The sequence below is a fragment of the Protopterus annectens genome, chromosome 1.part2, assembly GCF_019279795.1.
Source record: "Protopterus annectens isolate FY-2018-M chromosome 1.part2, PAN1.0, whole genome shotgun sequence".
NCBI classification, from domain to species: domain Eukaryota; kingdom Metazoa; phylum Chordata; order Ceratodontiformes; family Protopteridae; genus Protopterus; species Protopterus annectens.
The window spans coordinates 306,595,691-306,621,050 of record NC_056727.1 but is presented as its reverse complement, the minus strand read 5'-3'; positions in this window follow the sequence as shown (position 1 = coordinate 306,621,050).

Sequence of the window (25,360 nt, the reverse complement as noted above, 5' to 3'; positions counted from 1 at the left end):
CCCCCCCACCCCCACAAAGCCTTTCGGTGTTGGAGGGAAGCCTTTTAGCTTATTAGTGGGAGTGGTAAGCACTAGGTAGCCTATCTAGCACAAGATGAGTGGTTTCTGGCCCAGAAATTGTAGTTTATTGGGCTTTTGGGCAGTTTTTCCATCTGTTTCACCCTTCTGGTTTAAAAGCCAGGGTTTGCACTTGTTTCCCGCCTTTCCTCTAACTAGTCTAGTCCAGGTACAGATTTGCTGTATCCAGGAGTGTTTGTAAGCTTCTGAGCCCCCAAGCCTTTTTGTGTTGGAGGGAAGCCTTCTAGCTTATCAGTGGGAGTGGTAAGCACTGTGTAGCCAATCTACCACAAGAGGAGTGGTTTCTGGCCCAGAAATTGTAGCTTATTGGCTGCTTGGGCAGTTTTTTTCCATCTCTTTCAACTTTCTGGTTTAAAAGCCCACATCTGCGCTTGTTTCACCATCTTTCCTGTAATCAATCTAGTCCAGATATAGATTTGCTGTATCCAGGACTGTTTGTAAACTTCTGAGCAGTGCCAAAGTCTGCTCTTCAGTTTTTTCCTTAGATCTGCTAGTTCTCTCCTCTCCTGCAGTTTTACTAGCTTATTAGTTTAGCACTTTACCAGACTTCTTATAGCAATTATTGTAGCAGACAAAAGTGCTACCAGCACTAAACGTTCTACAAGGAAACAACTCCTGTACTTATTAATGTCCACTCCTCCAGGCATGTCTAAAGGTTAGTTCCCTGTACTTTCTCCTATTAACCTGGTGAACTTGGGCATCCTGAGGCAATGTTGACAACCCTCTCCTCTTACCTCCCAACACTCAGACTTGTGAGAGATGCACTTCTATATCCAAATTGGAAGCCATGCACTCTCCAGCCAAGACCGGAATAGCTGGTCAAGAGGGGAAGGTCAACACTTGCACCACACCACATGGAACACATAGCCCTCCAGAACACACACCAGCACTGCCTTCACATAACAACACAAACCACACATCCACCTTCACGGAGGCTCTCAGTAAAAATCTACACAAACAGCAGAGCCCTCCAAGGCAGAAACGCACTCGACCACCACAACACAACACTAATCATGAGACACACAGCTCTCCTAAACAGTGTGCCACTCAACCAAAACCCCTAAGGCAAAACAGCATGGCCCAACACACCAGTCATATGTGACTCGATAGTGAGGCACACTGATGTCCCACTCACTAGGCTGAATAAGGAGAAAGTAACAGCTGCCTGTCAAGTGCCAGGATCCGCCACATAATGCACGCACTCAGGTCCCTCAACAGCAGGTACAAATATGACTCTGTTATTGTACATGTGGGTGTGAATGACCTGAGACATATCTCCCTGGACTACATTAAAAGAGACATGGAGGAGCTCTCGGATTATGTAGCCCAGGCGAGTATGACCCTAGCCCTGAGCAGCATTTACTATCACCCAAAATGACACCACAGTACAAGCAGAAAATGATTCATAGGTTCATAGGTTCATACTAGGCTGTCTGCCCTGGGGCATTTATAAGCCTAGCCCGATTGTGTTTGGCTTACGCCACCCCTTGATTTGAGTATACTGTGCCCTTTTTAAAGTTTAGTTTACTGTGCCTCTGTCTAATAGTGACACAGACGTAATCCCCGGGACAAACCTACGATTCCCCATCCACTCATCAAGATTCTTCTTGAAGAGAGTCAGTGAGGTGCTCTGCCTAACATGAATTGGAATTCTATTCCAGAGCGAAAGGGAGCCTCTGGGTTATGAGTCTGTCCCTCCAGCATGTTCTATTTATTTCTGTGCTGAGGTTCAAGTCCCTCGAGCACGTGGCTCTAAGGGATTTAGATTTACTGAGGTGGAGCATGTCCATTAATTCTGGGTTGGACATAGCTTTATATGTCAGGCATAGATTGCCTCGAAGTAGGCGGTATGCAACTGAGTAGAGCTGGAGTTTTTTTAACCAAGCAGCATATGGCATCTGTTTGAGTCCCTTGATCCTCCTGGTGAGGTACTTTTTGGGTCTTTCTAATTGCTGCAGGTGTCGGGTAAGGTACATCCCAAAGGGGGCATTGTATTCTATGATGGGCCTGATTGATGTCAACAATTTGCTAAGTTTCTGTTGTCATTCTAAGGGGATCCAGTATCTGTCTGCCTGGCATGACATGATTGTTAGACCTCGATGCTTTGCCAGAGATGGCCTGCATCTGCCACCCCTGGGCTTCTGGATACTGGCCAAGGCTATTGCCACCCCTGTAGTGCCTTTTATAGGCGGTGTTCCAAAGACCAAATTACCACCATAACAGCTACAAACAAATGCAATCTGAGAGTCATGCTGCTCAATGCTAGAAGTCTAAATCTCAAAATGCACTCGCTCGAAGCACTCCTTAAACTGGAGAACATCGATATTTGTGCTGTAACAGAGACCTGGTTCAAGGCAGCAGAACGCACCCCTGCACTATCATCCTATAACTCATTCCACATCTTTCGGCCCTAGAACTTGGATTGAAGCTCCAAAGGCATTGGTGTTTCCATATTCATAAAGGATGCACACACCTCCAAACTGGTAGCCCAACATAACGCATCAGAGATGCTTCAGGTGCAGCTAACAGTGGGTAAGACAGCGATTCAGGTCATAGCCTGCTATAGGTCCACAACCATGTTCCTAGACTTGCACTCTATGTTCCTAAGCACCCTGAAGAATATTAGGGTCCAACCTAACGCTCTCATACTGGGCGACTTCAACTATCCCTCCATTAACTGGGAAAACTACTGATGTACCAATACACTTGCCCAGTGCTTTCTGGAATTCATTAATTCCAATGCCCTGGACCAGCTCGTTCTTACCCTCACTAGAGGTAGCAACATCCTTGACCTGGTCATTACTAACATGGACAACCGTTGCTCTACACCAGTTTTCAACTTCTCCCTGGTTAGATCCAACCACAAACTAATCACTTTAGAAATCCACATACCTCCCACCCCCCACAAAGGTAACCACCATGAAAAACTTCTCCAAAGCTAATTTTGCGCTCCTAAAACAGAGGTGGCTAACTTCACGGCACCCATGTAAATGGAGAATAGTTGCATGACCGCCGAATCATACACCAATGCAATGTACGAACACGTACACAAATGCATGGATCTCACCATACCCAATAGAACCAAGACGCTCTCCTCAAACAAAAAGGAAGCCAATGTGGTGGTCCCCTGCTATAAACAAACGCTACAACAGAAGGAGGAAACTGATGCAGAATAAGGTGAAGTCCCAAGACTGGAAAAATTCCCTTATCAGCCTCAACAAAAGGTTGAGTTCCCTCATCAAATCCTCTAAAGCTAGCTGTGAAAACAAAATTGCAGCAGATAGTAAACACAATCACAAGGCCTTCTATAGTTTTGTAAAGAATCTCCACGGCAATGCCCATATTTGCTCTGAGCTACTGCACAATGGTACCTCCTATACTGAGCCAACATATATTGCCAATATACTGGCCGACAAATTGTGTCAACTTTACCCCCCCCTCTAAAGGACCAATCACAATACCAGTAGATTGCCAGTCACCCAGTATTTCTGCTGCACAGGTTAAAACAGCACTGTCCGAGGCCAAGAATACAGCTTCTATGGGACCTGACAATATCCCTGGCTGTGTTCTACATGAACTACAGTGTGAACTGGTACCTCACCTGTGTGCCCTGTTCAATCACAACCACACCTCAGGCTTAGTCCCTACCGAATGGCGCACTGGTACAGTCATCCCTCTCCACAAAGGAGGAGCGACTACAGACCCCAGGAATTATTGCCCCAATAGCCTGACGAGTCTGATATGCAAAGCTATGGAACGCATCATCTTGGACCTAATAAAGAAGGATATGGGTAATCTCCAAACTCTGGTTCCTGCACAGTTTGGTTTCGTGAAGGGTAGATCATGCCTGCTCAACTTGGTCAACTTCTTTAAGTCTGTCACCAAGCTGTGGATGAAGGCAAGGTGGTTCATACAGCCTGCCTTGATCTGGCCAAGGCCTTTGATACCATTCCCCACTCAGGAATCACAGAAAAGCTCACTAAGCTAGGCATCAACCCCTATATCACTAGGTGGGCTGCAAAGTGGTTTACAGATAGAACCCACAGTGTGAAAGTAGCTGACTCCAAGTCAGACTGATGACTAATCATGTGTGGAGTCCCACAGTGTTTGGTCTTGGGTTCTCTCCTGTTTGGTATCTATTTCTCTGAAGTCCAGGCCAACATGAAGGGACTCTGGCTGACAAAGTTCGCAGACGATTGGAAGTTGGGAGCTATTATTAAGTCCCCATGTGATGTTGACGTCCTACAGAAAGGTCTCAATGAGACCAATGGTTGGTGTCAGAAAAATGGCCTTAAGCTCAATGCCAAAAAATGTGTCGTCATCCCCCTTGGGAAAAACCTAGTTCCTTTGAATTACCACATTTATGGCAGTGCACTGAATACAGAAGGCATTATAAGAGATCTGTGAACATAGTTTTACAGCAACCTCTCTTTTGACCACCACGTTACCACTGTGGTCAGAAAGTCCTTCAATGTGGCACATCTCATTACTAAGGGTTTTGCATCCAGGAAGAAAGAGGTCATTGCCTCCCTGTATTCTTCCCTCATTAGGCCAATCATCGAGTACAATGCCCCATTTCACTAGACACATGCAACAACTGGAGAGGCTACAAAAGTACCTCACAAAGAGGATCGTATGCCTTAAACACTTGTCCTATATGGACAGACTCAAAAAACTCCAACTATTCTCTGTCTCATATTGCCTACTTAGAGGCGATCTCTGCTTGACTTACAAAGCCATGTCTGACCCAGCTCTGTTAGAAATACTACGTCTAAAGAAATCCCAATCCCTCCGCACCACACACTCCAGAGACCTTGACCTCATTACCACAATCAACCGAACATGCTGGTGGAACAGGTTCATAACCCAGAGACTGCCTATGCTATGGAATAGACTTCCCATACATGTCAAGCAGAACACCTCACTGGCCCTTTTCAAGAGTAATCATGATGAGTGGATGGGAAATAGAAAATTCACCCCGGGGATAACTCCAGTGACTCTACTCAACAGATGCACTAGGAACTAAGGTTGGGTGGTGTGATGCCAGGGTAATTCTAAGGGCTAGGCTTGTAAAGACTCCAGGGCCAGTAGCCTAGTACACACCTATGAACCTTGCCTTCCTCTGTTAGCTTCTTTTTTCCAATGTTTTCTTTTTCTTCTTTTTGCCCTACTTATCCTTCCTCCTACTGACCTTTCATTATTCCATTCTTGCTTTTCTCCTGTGTCAAAATCCACCTTGACCCCTTCTTCCCTTTCTCAGTAGTTCATACCTATTGTCCTTCTGAATAACAGCATCTTTTTTTCAATATTAACTCCATTTTTACTCTAATTAATTATTGTTCAGTCTTCTATATTATGTCTTACATCATTTTCTCTGTCATCTTTGCTATTATTTTCATCATTTTCTTAAATTATTCCTTTATCGTGTAAATTAGGACAGTCAAACCAAAAATTCTCTTTGGCCTTACATTTACTACACGTTGGTTCACAATTTTTAGTTGTATGATGTTTATCACATTGATCACTGCTGCAGCTGCATTAGCTGTATGAGTTCTGTTCTGTATAGGATATAACAGCCGAACAGTTTCCAAAGCTTTAGGGTATCTTCTATGTGCCCAAACTTAGCTCGAGTGGAGCTGAGTAAAAATACAAGTCTGGATACGAAACTCTTCAGAAATTTGCTACTACAGACAAGAACATTCCTTACAGGTTTTCGAGTATGAATGCTTGGCTTTTGCTGTTCCTTTGCTGGACAAATTAATTTTCCTTTGGGGAAAAAACATTCACAAAAAAGTAATATTTTAATGTACTTTCCTGCGTAAGATTTGTTTTTAGCTAGAAGTTTGTGTTTTAACTGACTGTCATGAGACTTTACTTTGAAATGGAGGTGCATTTTTTCCTGTCAGTTTTATAAGTTGTTTAAATAGTTGAAAATTATTTCTTTTGTATAAAAATTGTGTTTATTTTACTTTTGGGGGCTGGCAAAGTGTTTTAAAGTGCTTTCTACCAATTTTGTGAGAGAAAAGTGACTTTTAACAACTTTAAATTTTTACTGGCTTATGCTGCTTGTTTTCCACAAGAAAGAGGCACCATTTTCAGCTTGACCATGGAACAAACTACTGGTCCCACAGGTAGTCCTTTTTCTAGCCACAAAATGAGAAAGTTAAGCAAACAACCATTGTCACTATAACAGGGTAACAATTCCCCTCAGCCACAGGTGGGTGACTCTGCTTTGGCCAAAGCTGGTTCCTCAGGCCACTCATCTTTTACCCTGAATCCCTCTGGTGTAACACCTACCACCATTATGGACCAGAGGTTAGGCATGTCTACCGTGGCTGGGTGGAACCCCTTAATTGTTTGTCCTGGGACAGGGAACATGGAAGACTTCCCTGTTAGATCAGAATGCTGTGCCATTCCCTGGGGAAGCTGATGCTGCCAATAATTACAACACTAGCCTCATTTTTACTGTGAAAAAGAAACAGGGAACTTAACATGTATCTACTCCTCCTCAAATTTCCTTAGATAGGAGTAGTTTACTAGGTCTGGCTCAGGGTTTAATTTAGGATGTTGATCCTGTTTATAACTGGCTTCTGGTAGAAGAAAGAAGGATGACCAGGAAGCTATAGGGACATATACATTCTTCTCAGATTTTGACTTAGACTCCAATGAAGTCTCTGTTTCCGATTCTCCCTGTGGAGGTTCTCTTACTTTAGTTCTCTATTTCTGGACTATTTCCAGAATTTGCCAGTTTTTTCAGTGGGAGAATACTGAGGTTTGTCAGTCTCCCAGAAAAATACCATGTGGCGATATAAAAGGAATTCTTCATGCATTCCTCCAGTTGTCAGTTTTGGAGGATGTATAATACACTAATAGAAATCAACTCCCATAAATCTATATTTCTTATTGCTGTCTACCTTCCCCTTGCTAACAACCTTCCAAGCATAGAAAATATTCTCTGCTGGGCTACTGCCAACTTTTTCCAAGAAACAATATTTGGAGGCTTCAACTTAGACTGGCTTACTTGTTCCTCCAAAACTCCCTCAAATATTATAAACTTGTGTAACTTCTGTCAAACCATTATCCATCCTACACGCATAAATAAACATACCAGTAAGTAGTCTGTATTAGGCTGGATATTGATAAATAAACCCAGTATTGATTATGCCTTCCAGATGCCCTTAGTGATCACTGTCTAGCATTTCTTCTCAGGAAATGACTGCATATAACTAATAGCATCTCTTACAAACACATCCACAGCATAAGCATTTTTCTCCCTCTATATTCAGTACACTACTACAGCAATATGACTGGTCTCTTTTGCACTCTCTTCAGCTAGTCCTCGCTGTACAGTATTTTAATGAAACTTTACTTGAAATAAGTAATAGCTTAGCTCCCACCAGAAAAATTTGCACCAAATCCAAACAACTACCATGGCTAACTAAAGAGACTAAATTGCTCTTCAAACAAAGCGATAGAGCCTAGAGACTCTATCATAATAACAGAAACAAATATAACCTAACCGCTTACCAACAACTGAGAAATCAAGCCAAAAAACAAATAAAAAGACAAAAAACATACTTCCAAATATGTCAGCAAAAACACCAAAACAACTCTCAGAAATTTTGGCAAGCCATTAACCAACTCCTACAGTCAGGAAAACCTACTACCCTTGCACCATCTCCAGCAGCACAACAGAGTATATAGCTATATAATTCAAAACCCACTTCATTAACTGTATAACCTCCTTGCTAAACAACAGTACAAAATCTGCCCTAATTCTTTCACTCACAAGCCAATCCCAACTATCTATATAACAAAACTCCTAAATAAATTAAAGCCTTGCTCTCTTCTGCTGATGATCAACTGCCCAACTAATTTCTGAAACTAGCCACTGCAACTATCTCCTACCCCATATCTGTTCTAATCAACCACTCTATCTCTGAACAGTATGTACCCCTCCTCTAGAAAATCTCATATCATACTCCTCCACAATGGTGACCCTTCCACTGATCTTTCTAATTATAGACCAGTCACCATTCTCTCTCTCCATTAGCCAAAATCTTAGAAAAATGCATACATCAACAAATCCTTAATCACTTGCTTAAAAACAACCTTATATCCATTACTCAATATGGTTTCCGACCTAGACATAGTACTAACACCGCTCTTATAAACTTTACAAATACCATCAACCTCCTCAAAAATAATGAACAAATCATCTCTGCAACCTTCCTCAATATGTTCAAAGCTTTTGACAGTGTCACATCAAATACTCCTAAAGAAACTCATCTCATATAATCTCAGTACTGCACCCCTGGCGTGGTTTCATAGTCTTCTCTCCAATCATCAGCAAGCCACCAAATGGGATAACAAACTACAGTTGGAGTTCCCCAAGGTTCCATCCTTAGCCCCATTCTTTTTACCATTTTTACCAGTAATCTCAGTGCCTCCACAAAACTCGCTACTATCATTCAGTATGCTGATGATGCTTCACTCATCTGTTCAGCCCCCTCTATTAAGGAACTACAAGATAAAACTCAAAATGCCCTACAAGACATAGAAAAATACCTATCTGACCCTCAACTCATATTAAACCCCAACAAAACTAAGCATATGGTCTTCATGGGTACTCGTACAAAAAATAACCCATCCACTCTCACCATCTTTTCTACTAACGGAACAAAAATTGAGCCAGTTAATCATACTAAACTTTTAGGTGTTACAGCTGTCTAAAATTTGATAAACATATAGCTCTGAAAATCAAAAAAGTCCAAATAAAACTTGGTGCAATATACAGGGCTAACCCCCATCTAAATGACTACGCTAGAATATTAGAATATCTACAGCCAGATTCTACCTCCTATCTACTCTACTGTAGTGTTCCCTAATCTTTACCAACCTACATAAATCAGATTTGCACAACCTTGGAACTTGTTATAACAAAATAGCCAAATTCACCTCAAACTTAACTTACAAATCACATCACTGCTCTGCTGTTCACTATCTTAAATTGATCGAACTACCCAACTTACTAACTCTCATTAGTATTCACCCATAAAGCCATCTACAAACATGACAACTGCCACGCATCTCTGACCTTGTACAGCCATATACAAACCTTAGGTCCCTTAGATCATCTGACAAATTACTGTTCAGTGTCACTAAATCTCTAAGCCATTATGTAGACTCCTTATACTCGTTTAAAATAGCCAAAACCTGGAACTCTCTTCCCCAACTATTCTAACTAATCCCGATAGTCGCAAGTTCAAACAACTACTAATAGAATACTACTCTAAACAATGGTTATGTTCCTGCACATCTCTAGGCTGATCTGTCATCTGTTTACCCTCTCCTTTTCACTACTATCAATAGTCTACCATGCATCTCCAGCATTAACTCAATCCTGTGAGATTAGTGGCCCCATCTTGCAACTGTTTTTTTTTTTTTTTTTATATATAAAAAGTATTTTATATGCATTCTACAAATACGGTTTAAAAGTTCTCAAGAGTTTTGATTACTGTGTATTGCTTAGTTGTATTCTTGTAACATTATGTAATGCTTAGGATGTAGCTTTAACTATATAAGTTGCTTCTGTGTTTTTTCTTCATGCCACTGTAAACCATTTGTACTGTACTTTGAAACTCTTCTCATATCACTCTAAATCATTAAGTAATGTATTTATGGAGCTTTTCTCCCCAGGTCTCCGCTGAAAATGGGCTCCTGGCCCAGTCAGACACTACCCTGTAAACAAATGTAAAATAAATAAATAAACGTATGTCACTGGTCACTGCCTGCAGTTTTCATGATAGTCAGTCTGCTGCCCCTAACAAGGCAGTTAAAGTTCCTCAGTCTTTTAAGTTTTTATACACTCATCACAAACATGACCAAGCAGTAATAGTTTTAGTTAATCCTACTGCTGCTAAATATTTAGTTAAATCCAATCTTAATCTTTCTGAAAAGGATGGAAGATTAATGATAATTATGGGGAAAGTATATTCTTCTGCATCTTTGATTTTTAGAATTTTGAGTTGTCAGGCTCATATGTTAAACTCTGTTCTGACTAGTTGTGAAAGTATGAGGAATATTTTGTCTGCAGTTTCTTCTTGTGAGTGAAAATCTTTAAATCATTTAGTTTCATCCATCCTACAGGTCACAACTTGTTGTTTACAGTGTGTATGACTATTGATACTTCTTCCAGGGCTATGGCCACTGGTACTGTTTTGAGGAAGTTTGTGTGGCTGCATTCTTAAAACCTCCCAGATGATGTGAAAAATGAGACCTTAAATTCTCCCTTGGTTAGAGATTTCATTTTTGGTTCCAGTTTTTCACAGGTTATTAAAAGCGTGATGAAAGAGGTAAGTTGATACTGGTAATCTAAGATTTTTCACCCCAGTCATTCAAATTTTCTAAGGGATTCTCTAACCCTTCATCCAATTTCAGGAAAAAAAAATTAACAGTATCCCCAAAATGTAGGTAATCAGATGTTTAAGAAGAAATTGGGGGTCCAAAAGGAATACAAGAACCATCCAAAACGAAGTACAGTCAATTAAGTCAGAATGACTAAGGGACTTTGCCATCCCCTCCCTCCCTCCCTTTTCCCCTTACAGAAAGCCTGAATCTTTGACAACAGATAGTTTCACATAAATGAGTTGTAAAGATCATTCATCAAGGTTACTGATGTCAGTGGGAGGAAATACCCACATTCCAGGGAGTAATTGCTCACCTCCAAGACAGAACTCCTTAATTTCCAACAGTCATTCAACTTATGCTGTCTCAGGGAGTGATAAGACCAGTTTCTTCTTCTCTGTTTGGGAAAGCTTTTTATTAAAGGATACATTTAGTGCCAAAGAAAGAAAATGATTGGAGACCAGATGTTCTTCGTGTTTCACTCTAGATCTTTCTTTTCTAAACCTGTTTGCGACGGTGCTTAATTTCAAAATGTTTTCACTACTGAACTTGTCACCTCTTCTTCCTCATTTAAGTTTCCTGGTAACACTAGATTTAAAAGATGCTTATCACATCTCTGTTCATCCAGACTTCAGGTGTTTTTAAAAGTTTTGTGTGTCAGGATCACATTATCCATTCTCTGCCATACCCTTTCGGACTATCCACTGCACCAAGATTGATCGCAAAGTGTCTTGCTCCAGTTATAACTCTTTGTAGGCTACATGATGTCCACATTTTCAATAGTCAGATGACTCTTATCTTTGTAGAGTCTTTTTTTCAGTTTCCATAATCTTTCACTTGGGAGAGAGATCTCTTATGTAAGCTGGGATTTCAAGAGAACATTCAAAAAGTCTTTTTTGACTACTTCGCACAGGATTGTGTTCTTGGGGTGTCAGCTAGACACCTCAGTTCAAAGTTCTTCCACAGTAAAAAAAAAATAATAATACTAATAATAATAATAATAGATCTATACCTAGCTCTATTTCTTAGGTTTTCCACTCAGACTTTGGTCACTGCAGTGGAATGCCTCAGGATTTTGGGATTCATGATGTTTGTGATTCTAATGATACCCCTGGCAAGACTCCACATAAGAAAGATTCAGTGGTATCTGAAGTCTCTTTGGTCCCAGCACCAACATCCTTTGTCTTTTCAAATGCTAGTGCTAGGGTTTATCAGAAAAGGAATCACTTGACGGAGACAGCAACTTTCCTTATATTCAGGTCTCTTGCTTCAAAACAGTCTGTCACCACAGATGCTTGCTTCAGTGTTTGCTTTGGGGGACAGTATCAGGGGATAAAAGTGTAAGGTGTGCTGGACACCAAGGGCAGATGCAAACACATAAATATAAAAGAGATGCTTGCTCTAATCAAGGCTCTCTTTGAATTATCTTTGGTCCCCTAGACTTTTTAAAGTTGTTACAGACAATGCCACAGTCAGGTGGGACATCAAAAAGTAAGGGGGAACCCCCTTTGCAGACTAGCCATGTTAGCTTGAGATATAGCTTCAGAGTACAATCTCACTGTGCAGGCATCCAACATTCTGTCGGAGCAAAATTGTGTGGCAGATGAGCTGGGGCAGAACAAGGGCAGACCCTCATGAATGGAAATTAGATCAAGCAGTATTCCAAGACTTGATCTGTCTGTGGGGAGTTCCTTAAGTAAATCTATTTGCCTTCTCTCTAAACAATCAGCTAGCAAAAATGTGCTCTAGGGCTCTATGCAAGAAGGCCTGTAAGAAAGACTCTTTTTCCTTTCTTGAGATAGAGATGTTCCTGTGTACTTTTCTACCCCTTCCACTGATATCCAGGGTACATATGGAGATTCAGAAAGAATACCCCAAGATCTTTGTAGTGACTCCCTTCTAGCCCAGGAAACAATGGTTCTCCTTTCTTTCAGAAATGGCCAGGGACAGTTAATCACAAGCTTCCTCTCAGAATGGATCTACTCACACAACATTAGGGATACTTGATACACCCCAACCTCAGTCCAGTTCAACTGACTGCCTGGATGATAAGCTCTTAATTCCCTTCAGGCACCTCTTTAATGAGGACGTGCAGCAGGTATTAATGTAGGCAAGAAAGCCTGCTACTAGAAAATCATATATTAACAAATGGAAAAGTTTTTTTAGATGGTGCCAGTAACATAACCAGCACCCATTCAGGGCTAGTGTTTCTCTTTTTTACAGTCTATGTTTTAGTTACTATTTATAGTCTTTCTTAATCTTCCATCAAGGTTCATTTATCAGCCATTTCAGCATGTCTGCCCATGGATCCTCCTCTTTCAATACATTCTCATGTAAAAATATTTTTGAAAGGGGTTTTGCATAAGAAGCCTCCAAAAAAAAACAATGGCCATTCCTTGGGATCTTGGTTTTGTGTCAGAGAAACCAACACTTGGTCTATTTGAACCAGATAATCGGATTGTCTTGAGGTTCTTAAAATGGAAAACTGTTTTACTGATTGCTCTGACCTCAGTTGGAAGAGTATCTGAGTTACAGATTCTTACGGTGAGTAAATCCTATCTCATTTTCCACAGAGACCAGATTTCTTTATGAATTAATCGTTTTTTTTTTTTTTCTTTTTTAAAAAAACACCTTTATTGAATTATCACTTGTAACATAGGCAAACTTAAATGTGTATAAAAGTAATCAAACCATAGTAACAAGTTCACATTTGCAAGCATTATACACCATATATATTGTTCTGTGCAATATAATCAAACCAACATTACGTAGATTGTTTAATTCCTGCCTTCTGTTAAACCTCATTCCTCCTCCAAAGCATTTTTCTGCATGTATTATGTCCTTCCATATCACTGTTGAATTTTTCCTAACGGAAGGTGTCTCCTGCTAAGGATAGCCCAATGTCCAGCCAGTATACCAAAGCCTTGGTATTTACAGGTACCATATTTCGCAAGTACACTCCTCACACAAGGCATGGGGCATAAAGGTGACATGCAGATGCACACATTCAGAACTGCTTTGCAGTCAGTCTGAATGCCATCACTGAATGTTGGCTTGAACGCCTTTCTTCTGTGCCGATTACCAAGCCATTTTTTTCAGGTAAGTGCCCCATTGGGGTTTCTCCTTATCTTATTTTTATTTAGTATTGATTGTTTTCCTGTCATCCAGGCAGGGAAAATGTCTCGAGGCTGGTGAAAGTCCAGAGGATCATCTGGTGGTTGCTTCAGATTCTTCTTTTATGACCCTGTCAGAGGCCAGCATGAATCTGACTTCTTGCACATTCTCTGAGACTTAACAGACAACTGCTCCAGACATTGTAGGGGAATCTCAGCTGATTATATATGAGGTTGCAATGGGGATTCCGCAGGTTTTGGTGAGGGAGGAGATCCCTACTATGTTTATTGAGTGTCTCCAAAAGTCTGACCTTCTGGGTGTTTCTTGTGGATACCCTGCAGAAAATGAAACAGAAAATGAAGCATGCACCCCTGCAGCAAAGGATCCTCAGAGTGAATGTCAGGATTTTATTCAGAGGTTGTTTAATGCCTTGATGACTTTAACGCCTCCTCAGGGGGTGTCTGTGTCTACTCCTCCCTGCCCGTCCACTACTCTTAAAAGAAATATGGAACTGGATTCTTTTGATGAAGATGACTCTGGGGAAGAGTCTTTCGCCTACTCTTCTCAGATTCCTTCCCCTTTGGCTTATGCTTCGGAAGAGGAGGATTCTATTAGTTCAGATTCCTGTTTAGAGGAACTCTGTTTTGGGGATTCTGTTGCCCATATGATGGAATTCTTTAACTGGGATTTTTCTCAAGTTTTTGATATACATAGTTCCTTCACATGGAGTCTCCTAAACCTTCTGCTGTTCCCATAGTTTTTGGCTGCCCTCATGCATACCTTTTCAGCAGTTACTGTGGCCTCTGATTCTCATCCCCCTGCTCCCAAGAAACCTTTTTACAAGGTGCCTGATAAATGTAAATTTTTGTAGAAATGTCCTTTTGCTGATCCTTCTGTCTCTTCAGACAAGCCTGTAAGCTTTTGGCCTCTACCAAGTTACTTCCTTCTGATAAGGATAGTAGGGCCATGGTGAGACTGGTCGGGAAGGTTTATTTTACTGCCACCTTATCCTTTAGGGCCATTAACTACCAAGCTCATATGGCTAGGTATGGCTTGGTCCTCCTTTCTCAGGTCTCTCAGGTTATTTCTGATACTTCTGACTGTAAGGGGAAGGTCTCTCCCATTTCACTGCTGGGTTACACCTCTCAAATTGCCTACCATTCTATTAAGTGCGGCTGATTCTTCCTCCAGGGCTACTGTTTTTGGCTCTGTTATGAGTCAATACTTATGGCTTTGTCTTCAGACTCTTCATGATGACATTCAGGCCAAATTGTTGGATGTTACTTTTAGACAATAAAAATCTCTTTGGTTCTTCTTTTGCTGCACAACTTTTCAAGTCTGTTCAGGAGAAGGGCAAGGCCGTACAGGAGTTGAAACAGATTTTTGTTTATCCTAGTCCTAAGTTTCAAAGGAATTATCTTTCCAAATATGCTTTTGTTTGCAGGCAGTCTTGCCCCCCTTTTAAAGGTAAAAAGGGTTCTAGATGGGATCTGTATGGATCACCGAACGGCAACATAACCAAAACAGATTCGGCCGGGCATACTTGCACAAAAGTGGTTTTCACCGAAAGGCACTTTCGCATAAATATGCCTGTTGCGGAGATCGCACTACAGTGGGTATAAGGGAAAATTGCCTTTTCTCCACTGTAGTGATACCTAGGAGTGATAATTTTTAAGTAGGGGGGTGTGGGAGGTGCAGGGGGGCTTGCCCCCTTGCAAAAACGTAAAAGTAATGTTTTATTTTTTTTTAAAAACACTTTAACGAAAGCGCTTTGTTAGTGGAAGCGCTTTCTTTAAAGTGTGTTCGGTGATTGTGGATTTGGACTAGTCCTAGAGCCTTCTAGACATGTGCCTCCTGCTTAAGTCTTCTCATACTCCTACTTCCCAGAAATCTTCCTTTCAGGACAAGCCAGGTTTTGTTTGACAATTTGCTTGCCTTTTCCTTTACCAGGTCCTTTTATCCCTTCATCTTTCCCTGTCCCTTACAAGCAGGGTGAGAATCATAACAGACTCTTGGGTTCTGTTTATTATCTTCCAGGGGTGTTTAATGGTTTGTAAATTCCTTCTTTTTGGGCATCTCTCAACCTCCTTGAGAACATCTTTCTTTTTTCCTCAGAGGGGCTTTTTTATGTTTTGTCCCAGGGCACCATTCAAGCTGTACCTCTGGGCAGGTAGGGAAGAGTTTTTATTCCAGAAAGTTTATAGTTCTTGGGAAGGAGGGCACCTGGAGACCAATTCTGGATCTTTCTCAAGATTCCTTCTTTTCTGATGTTGTCTCTTCAGACCTTATTTCCTCTTCTTCTTCCCAGGCCTTTTTGGTCCCTTTGGATCTCAAGGATGCCTATCTTCACATCCCCATCTATCCCCTTTACAGGAAATGTTGGTTTCTCTGTTTCTTCCTTGCATCTTCAGTTCTCTGCTTTGCTCTTTGGCCTCTCTGTTGCCCCAAGGGTATTCACCAAATTCTTTGCTCCTGTCATTGCATTATGCAGGCTGAGAATGGTTCAGATCTTTCCTTATCTGGACAATCTCCTTCTTTAAGTTTCTACCCCTGAGACTCTGCCTCAGCATTTCCATTTTACTATTTTCCTGTTGCAGAGTCTGGCTTTCACCATAAACTTAGAAAACTCTGCTCTGACCCCTTCTCAGGATCATGTTTTTCTTCATTGAAGGATCCAGACCATCCCCATGCTGGCATCTCTGCCCACCCCCAGGGCCTTGTCTCTTATTGTCTTTTTCCAGTCTCTTCTTCCTCTGAAGTCAGTCTTAGCCTGGGATTTTTTCAGGATCCTCAGGTTCATGGCTTCCATCCTTATCATGCTTCCTCTGGCCAGGCTCCATATGAGAAAGCTTCAGTTGTACATCAAGTCAATGTGACATTAGCATTGCCACCCTCTGGACTTCACACTTCCCTTCCTCCCCTTGTCTCAAGCTTGAGCTTCAGTGGTGGATTCATCAACATTCTGTCAACCCAGGACTTCCTTTCCAAGCTCCAGTCCCAATTGAGGAGCACTTTACAGACACCTCAGACAGGGGATGGGGGAGGCTTCCTTCTGCTCTCTCAGGGTTCACAGTCTCTGGCCTCTTCATCAGGGGTCAGACCATATCAGTATAAAGGAGATGAGGGCCTGCTTCTAGCTCTTCAGGCTTTTCATTCCCTCTTTCATCCCGGGCCTCTCAGAGTTTTCACAGACAATATCACAGTTGTGTGGTATGTCAACAAGCAAGAGGGTATTAGGTCCTACCTTCTGTGCAGGCCAGCTCTTCAGGTCTGCAATCTATCTGTCCAGTATCAATAGACTCTTCAGGCTGTTTACGTTCCTTTGGAGCACATCTAGTGGCAGACTCTTTGAGCAGGTCCAGCATACAAGCTCAAGAATTGATGCTTCCCAAAGCTGTGTCCTTGGGCATTGTCCATCAGTGGGGTATTCCTCAGGTAGATATTTTTGCGTCCCCTCTGTACAGGCATCTTTCTCTAATGTTTTCCAGAGTCCCAAGTTCTCTGACTTAAAAAGTGGATGCCCTCCCTTTTCCCTGGAAGGGGATGTTTCTGTATGCCTTCCCTCCCCTTCCTCTCCTTCTGAGAGTCTTGCCCAGAATCAGGCAGGACTCTCTCAAAATTTTAAGCGACTCTCTTTTGGTCCAGACAGCATTGGTTCCCCCTTCTTTCTCACTTAGCCAGGGGCAATTTCCACAAGTTACCCCACTGCATGGACCTTCTCACACAAGACAAAAGGTCTCTTATCTATCCTCACTTGTCCACTCTTCAACTGACACTGTGGGCTATAGGGTTTTGATCCCTTTTAGACGCCTCTTTTCTGAGGATGTGCTTCGGGTCCTGCAGGATGCCAGGAAACCCACTATCAGGAATTTATATTCATTCAAATGGAAAAGATGTTCTGTCTTGTGTCTCTCTCATCACCAGGATCCCTTATCTGTTCAGGTTCCTATAGTTCTGTCTTATTTGTGTGATCTGCTCCATGCTGGGTTGGCATCATCTTCAGTAAAAGCTTTCCTGTCAGCAAGCTCTACTTGTCTGCCCTTGGCTCTTCCTCTGGCCTTTAGATTTGAGGCCAAGCAATTTCTTAAAGATGTCCTTTATATCAGGCCTCCCAGAAAGCCTATTTTACCTTCCCGGGACCCCAGTTTTGTTCTTGAAAAATTGACTCTGGCTCCTTTTGAGCTCACTGTTTCAGCTTCCTTACAACATTGTACTTGGAAAACTGTTCTTCTTTATCCTGCACTTCAGCTAAGAATGTGTGTGAGCTTTATGTTCTCACAGCCATTCCTCTTTTTTTTATTTTACACAGAGAACACAGTGTCTCTTTGTATTAATCATTCTTTTATGCCCAAGGTGGTCAATGAGTTGTATCTTATTCATTCTCCTTCCTTTTTTCTTTCTGTGCAGTCTGCCAGTGAAAATGTTCTTCATACCTTGGATTTGCATAGATAGCACAGAAATTTGGATAAAACTAAGGATATTCATAAATCTGACCAGCTTTTTGTTTCCTTTTATCCCAGGTCTTTGGGTTTGTCTCTTTCTAAGCAAACCATCTCATCCTGGATTTCTAATGCCATTTCTTTTTGCTATTCTTTCCATGGTAAATGCCTTTCCTCTTCAGTTAAGGCTCATTTTGCCAAAGCTGTTGCTTCCTCTGGTGCTTTTTTCAAGGGACTGGATACCAGTTCCATCCTTGAGGTTGCTACTTGGTCCTCTCTCCATACGCTTACTAGGCATTACAAGTTGGATGTTCTCCAGGGCTAGAGCCTGCATGGGTTTCTAGAGGTCTCTTCAGTGCCTTCCTCCTCCCAGGTTTTCTCTTGTGCTTTTGTACTCTCCCTTATGTTATGAATACTGCAACAGTGATGTGGGAGGACATACTACAGTTATGTAAAATCTTACCATAACAGTAGATGTCCTTCTCTTCACTGTTGCAGTATTCATTGCCTCTCTCCTGCCCCCTCTGCTGTAGCCTATACTTCTTGCTCTCCTGGCTGAGTGGTGGTTCTTTTTTTTCTCCTTATGGATGCACTTGTTTCTCTTTGTCCCTAAGGACGTTCTGTTCCTCCTGGGGCTTTTTTTAGTTCTGAATGTGTGCGTCCAGACGTCACCTTTATGTCCTACGCCTTGCACAGGGAGTGTACATGTGACCTATGGCACCTGGTAATACTAAGGCTTTGGTATACTGGCTGAATGTTGGTCCATCCTTAGCAGGTGATCCCTTCTATTAGGAACAGAAGAGAAGGACATATACTGTTATGGTAAGATTTTACACAACTGTACTTTCCCACAATTTCATTTTTATTTATATAATTTACTCCTACCATTTTTTAAATATCCCACTTCTTGCTCTTTTATGTCTGTTACAATATTCACTACCTCAAGTATGGTTGGTTTAGACTTCGATTTCCATTTTCTAGTTAATTGCTTTATTGGTAGCCACCAGAATTAAACTTAACAAGGCCTCACTTATGCCTGAGCAGTTCAAATCCTGAATCCAAGCTAAAAAAAAAAATAAATAAATAATTTCCTTAGTTACACTCATTTGCTCATCCAGGATTCCTGACAATACTACTCCGTAGGGAATTTTTAAAGTCTGCCAACTCGTTGCACTCTGAGAGGAGTATTAATCCTTCGTTTATGCCTGTAGATGTGTCCAAGTGTACTTTAAGGCACACTATACATCTTTCAGTTTTCTTTCTCAAACCTAAAACTGAGGGACAAAGTATACTTCTTACATTTCATGTCCACAGACACCTGAGGTATTATCTTAACAGAACTAGGTCTTTCAGATCTTTGGATCAGTTGTTCATTTCTTGTTAAGGTAAGATGGAACATCGGCTTTGTTAAGGGCAGATCCTGCCTCTTAAACCTGGTCGATTTCTTTGAAACAGTCACCAAGGCCATTGACGAGGGGAAGGTGGTCCACACAGCCTACCTGGACCTTGCAAAAGCCTTCGATACAATACCCCACTCAGGCATTATAGATAAGCTCACCAGCTTAAATATAAACCCCTATGTCACTAGATGGGTTGCAAACTGGCTCAAGGACAGAACCCACATGGTTAGAATTGCTGGAGCTATGTCAGACTCCAAACCAGTTACAAGTGGCGTCCCACAAGGCTCAGTCCTGGGACCTCTCCTGTTCGGTATATATTTCTCGGTGGTACAGGCCAACACGGAAGGACTGTGGCTGACCAAGTTCGCAGATGACTACAAACTGGGCGCTATAATAGACTCTTCAGCCGACACAAGCATCCTCCAAAAGGGCCTCATAGAAACAGACAACTGGTGCCAGAGCCATGGCCTCAAGCTAAATGCCAAAAAGTGTATAGTCATCCCCTTTGGCAAAAACAAAGTGCCCACAAATTACCACATAGGTGGTAATCCATTAAGTACGGAAGAAGTAATTAGGGACCTGGGGACCCAAGTTGATAGCAGTCTCTCATTTGACAACCACGTGGCCAAAGTGGTTAGAAAAACATTTTGTATAGCCCACCTAATCATGAAGGGATTCACATCTAGATCAGGGGAGGTCATCGTGCCTCTTTACTCATCCCTCATCAGGCCCATAATTGAATACAATGCCCCTTTTGGGATGTACCTTACCAGACACCTGCAGCAACTGGAAAGACCCCAAAAGTACCTCACCAAGAGGATCAAAGGGCTCAAACAGATGCCATATGCTGTCTGGTTAAAGAAACCCCAGCTCTACTCAGTGGCATACCGCCTGCTCAGAGGCAATCTGTGCCTGACGTATAAAGCCATGTCCAACCCAGAATTAATGGACATGCTGCACCTCAGAAAATCCAAATCCCATTGAGCTATGCGTTCGAGAGACTTGAACTTCAGCACTGAAATAAATAGGACATGCTGGAGGGACAGATTCATAACCCAGAGGCTCCCTTCACTCTGGAATAAAATCCCATTCCAGGTTAGGCAGAGTCCCTCATTGACTCTCTTCAAGAGGAATCTTGATGAGTGGATGGGGGATCGTAGGTTTACCCCGGGTATCACTTCTGTGTCACTGTTAGACAGAGGCACAGTATACTAACCTCGAAAAAGGGCATAGTAAAATTAATTTAAGTTCCTCTTCCACCTCCCAAATGTGGTAAGCTAGGGTAATCTACCTACATAGCTAAGGTTACTACAGCAGTGATCAAAATGATGAACATAGTACTGGTAAACTTACCACAACAGTAGATATTTGAATGATCACTGTTGCAGTAGCCACTCCCAAGATTAGAGGTAGATGAAGCTCAACAGTTAACGGTTAAGATAGGAGGAGATGAGATTTAAAAAAAAAAACTGTTATATATGATCAATCTACAGGAATGTCTCCAGGAACAGATGGTATTCCTATGGGAGTTTATTAGTATTTTAAAAGAAGGAGAAGCACCAACATCCTGGAAGAAAGTGATGGTAACGGTAATACCTAAGGAGGGTAAAGACCCATCAGATCCAGCTTCATACAGGACCATTTCATATTTTAAACTGCGATTATAAAGGGTTTATCTTTACTAGCTAAAAGAATGACAAAGTTACTGCCAAAATTGACAGATGTGGATCAGCATGGTGTTGTGGAGGGGAGGCAAACATTCAACAACATTAATATAACAATGATGAGAGGGAAGCTGAATGTAAGACACTGCCACTGTTATTGGTGGGTCTTGATGGAAAGATAGCACTCAACAGAGTAAGCTGGGATTTTATGAGTAAGGCAGTGGAAGTATTTGCATTCCCTGATACAATGATAAGTTTAATTAGGAGGATATATGAAGGACTGGAGACGAATTCAAGAGGGAGGGTTCCTCTCTTATAAGTTGTCTGACCAGAGGAACCAGACAGGGTTGTCCTCTTTCCCCATTATTTGCTTTATATTTAGAGCCATTAGCAAAGAAACTAAGGGACATGGACATTCAATGGTATAATTGGTATAGTAATCTAGAAAGGTTGGTTTTATTTTCAGATGATATTATTTTGTTCCTGACAAATTCAGAAAAGGACATCTTAGTGCTAACATTTTGAGACAGTTTCTGGTCTTTTTCAGGGTATAAACAAAGGCTATAGCCATGAATTATGTACCCACACATGATTTGGTTCACCAATACTCATATTTATGGGGACAAGATACAATGAAGTATGGATTTATAAAGGATTCTTTTATGGCTGCTAAGAATGTGTGGGAAAAGACTAAACAAACGAGAATTCAAAAACTGCAAAACTGGAAGCGCTTGATAATGTCCTTCAAGGATGCATCTGCAGTCCTTACAAATGGGTTGTCCTGTCGTCAGGCAGCCCTTCAGTCGGCCGGATTCCAAAGTCTGGGTCTGGCTTCGGCTGGTGTCGCACTTCACCCGATGTCATTGCGGCAGTTCTTCGGGTATAAAGGCATCAGCCGACGCCATTTTCCTCAGTCTTTCTTGCCGCGTGGCGCCCGAAGCAGAAGCTGTTCGCAAGTGCCGGTCGGTCAGATCCAGAGATTTCTACTACCGAATATTACTTCGAAGACTTCTAAAAAGCTAAGTACCCCGTTGGGGACTCTTTCTTGCCTCAGCCGATGTCAGAGAAAGTGAATAACTGTTTATCTTGTGGGAAACCCATAAAGATTTCCACTCCTACTGCATACATTGTTTAGGCCCAGACCACGACGTAGCAGCTTGTCTAGCCTGTGCTTCTTTTAACCGACGGACGCTTAGACGTCGGTCGGAGTTTGCTGAACAGATTTTCAGCTCCGATTTTGCCTATATTATGCCGTCGGATCCTCCGACAATGCAAATTACCAAAAAACGCAAAGAAAAGGACCGACACTCGCGGTCCGCGGGAGTGTCTCGGTTTCAGCCGAAACCGAGCAAGCGGTTCTTTCTTCAGCCGAAACCATGCCTTCTACCGAGGCCTCTTCTAACCTGGTAGAATCGGCTTCTGAAATCCAACCTCCTGTTGCGGTTTCACAGGAATTATCAGACACCATTCCCCTGGATATTTCAACCCCTGCACATGGAGCTGCTAGGCCTCCTGCAGCAATGTCTATTAAGGCCTTTGCCAGGGCTAAAGCAGCCAAAGCATCAAAAACGGTGCCTGCCAAACCCCCCCTCTCACAGGCCCAGCACCAGCTCCCATATGCTTTCTTTGGCTGAGGATCTCATCTCTTTAATTCGTGGATCCCAGCCTCATCCAGACAGGGTCTCTCTCCCTCCTCCAGAAAAGAGGCCTAGAGCAGAGCCCCCTGAGCCAGTATCCACAGATGATTCCTCTGATGACTCAGAACATACAGACCCTCCTGAGGCTCCTTATTCTCCTTACGAAGACTCTGATGCTGAAGAGTCCATCCCTTCAGCCTCTCCGCCTGAGGAATTTTCCTTTGGGGAAACCTTGCATGCTATGAGGGAACAATTTCAGTGGCAGGGCCAAGATTTCTCAGACTCCAGAAAAAGGCTTAGGACCTTTCTACATTTGCCACAACATAGGCCTTTAGCTATACCTCCAGTTCTTTCTGTTGTAGATGATGCATTTAATGATGATTGCACTGCTCCTGATTCATTACCTCTGGCTCCTGCTAAGCCCGATAGGTTCTACAGGGTCCCGGACACTCATCACCATTTATGCAAGGCTCCTTTTGCAGATCCAGAGACTATCTCCCAGGGCCCTAAAGCTGTAGCAGCAACTTCTACTAAAAACCCCCTCCCCTCTGAAAGGGAATCCAGGTCCTTAGAGAGATGGGGTAAAAAAGTTTACACCTCTGCTACTTTGTCAGCTAGGGCTTTGAACTGCCAATTTCATATGATTCAATATCAAGAGTTTATGCTTGACCAGTTAACTAAAAGCTGTCCTCTGAAGAATCTTTAGATAAAAGTATGTTCAAGAAATGGTACATAACATACAGCAGGTTAGTAACCATTCTTTAAAATGTGGCTATGATGCACTGGAGGCTTCCTTTAGATCAGCCATGACTGGCACAGTTATCAGGAGGCATGCATGGTTGAAAGAACAGGCATTACCAGACCATGTCAAATCAAAGCTTTTGGATGCACCCATGGACAAGGTCAATTTATTTGGTTCCCCTGCACAGCAGGTACTAAAAAAGATGGAAGAGAAGGCAAAATCTGTACAAACAGTGAAAGATTTCTTACAGGTTCAACCTCCAAGGTTTAGCAGGAACTGGCCCTCCAAGAATTGGTCCTTTCCGGACTCCTCTAAGACACAAAGAGGCAGGAATAGGCGTTCTAGAGGCAGAAACCAATCCAGGGGTGCCTACAGGGGACGCCAGTGGCAAGGTAACAACCAGCGAGGCACGGATGCAGCCACCACCACTACAACAACTCAATCACAATGACTTGGCGGTGGCACCGCCTACCAGGGAACAACTAGAAGCACCCTTAGGCGGAAAGCTAACCTTATTTTCAAAGAACTGGCATTGCATCACAAGAGAAAAATGGATTTTGCAAACTATAGACCAAGGTTACAGGTTACATTTCCATACTCTACCAGGAAAGAGAGGAATGCCAAACCTACCACCTACTCAAAGGACAGAAGCTCTAAAGCAAATATCTCAATTATTAAGAATGAGAGCTGTGGAAAAGGTACCATCTATGGAGCAAGGAAAGGGATTTTACTCCAGACTCTTCCTGGTACCAAGAAAAGAAAACAAATGGAGGCCTATTCTAGACCTGTCCGCTTTAAACACATTCCTCATTGTTCCAAAATTCAAAATGCTGACCCTACAGCAGCTTCTTCCCATGCTGGGCAAGGAGTCTTGGCTGGTAACTCTAGATCTCAAGGAGGCATACCTGCACGTCCCCATACGACCAATTTGCAGAAGATACCTCAGATTTCTTGCAGGATCAGAGCATTATCAATTCTCAGCATTGCCCTTTGGCTTATCTACTGCGCCCAGAGTGTTCACGAAATGCCTGGCATCAGTAATTGCTCATTGCAGACTTCAGGGGATTCAAATTTATCCCTACCTGGACGACTGCCTGATACAAGCGGACAACAAAAGCAAGCTAACAGAAGACTTACAAAGAGTCATTTACCTGCTGCAAGCCCTGGGATATACAGTCAATATAAAAAAGTCAAGGCTGATTCCATCCCAAAGAATAACCTTTCTGGGTGCAGAACTGGACACATCAAAACAAATGGCATTCCTAACTGCAGAAAAGAAAGAGCAACTACCTCTCTACTTCTTGGCATTAACAAAGCAGAACCATCTAACTGCAAGAAAAGTGCTACAAGCTCTAGGCTTCATGGCATCCTGCATAATACTGGTCCCTCATGCCAGACTGCATATGAGAAAGCTACAGTGGTACCTAAAGAATTTGTGGTCCCAACACAAGCACAGCCTAGAAACCATAATTCCAATAATCCCATGCCTGAAGCAAGAGTTCCTATGGTGGGCTCAGGCCTGTCAATCAAACACAGGATTGCCCTTCTGCAACAGTCAACCAAGACAAACCATCACGACAGATGCCTCACACCTCGGTTGGGGGGCACACATGCTGGGCAAGTGCATTCAAGGCCTATGGACTCAAGACCAGCTACACCTGCACATAAATCTAAAGGAAATGATGGCAGTAAAATTGGCAATCCAGTCATTCAGACCTTTTCTCCAAGAAGGTCAGTTGATGATAAGGACAGACAACACCACAGTTATGTGGTACATCAACAAACAGGGAGGCACACATTCATAGCCTCTATGCCGGCTGGCACTGGACCTATGGGATGTGGCTCTGAGCTACAACATTCAGTTACAAGCAATTTTTGT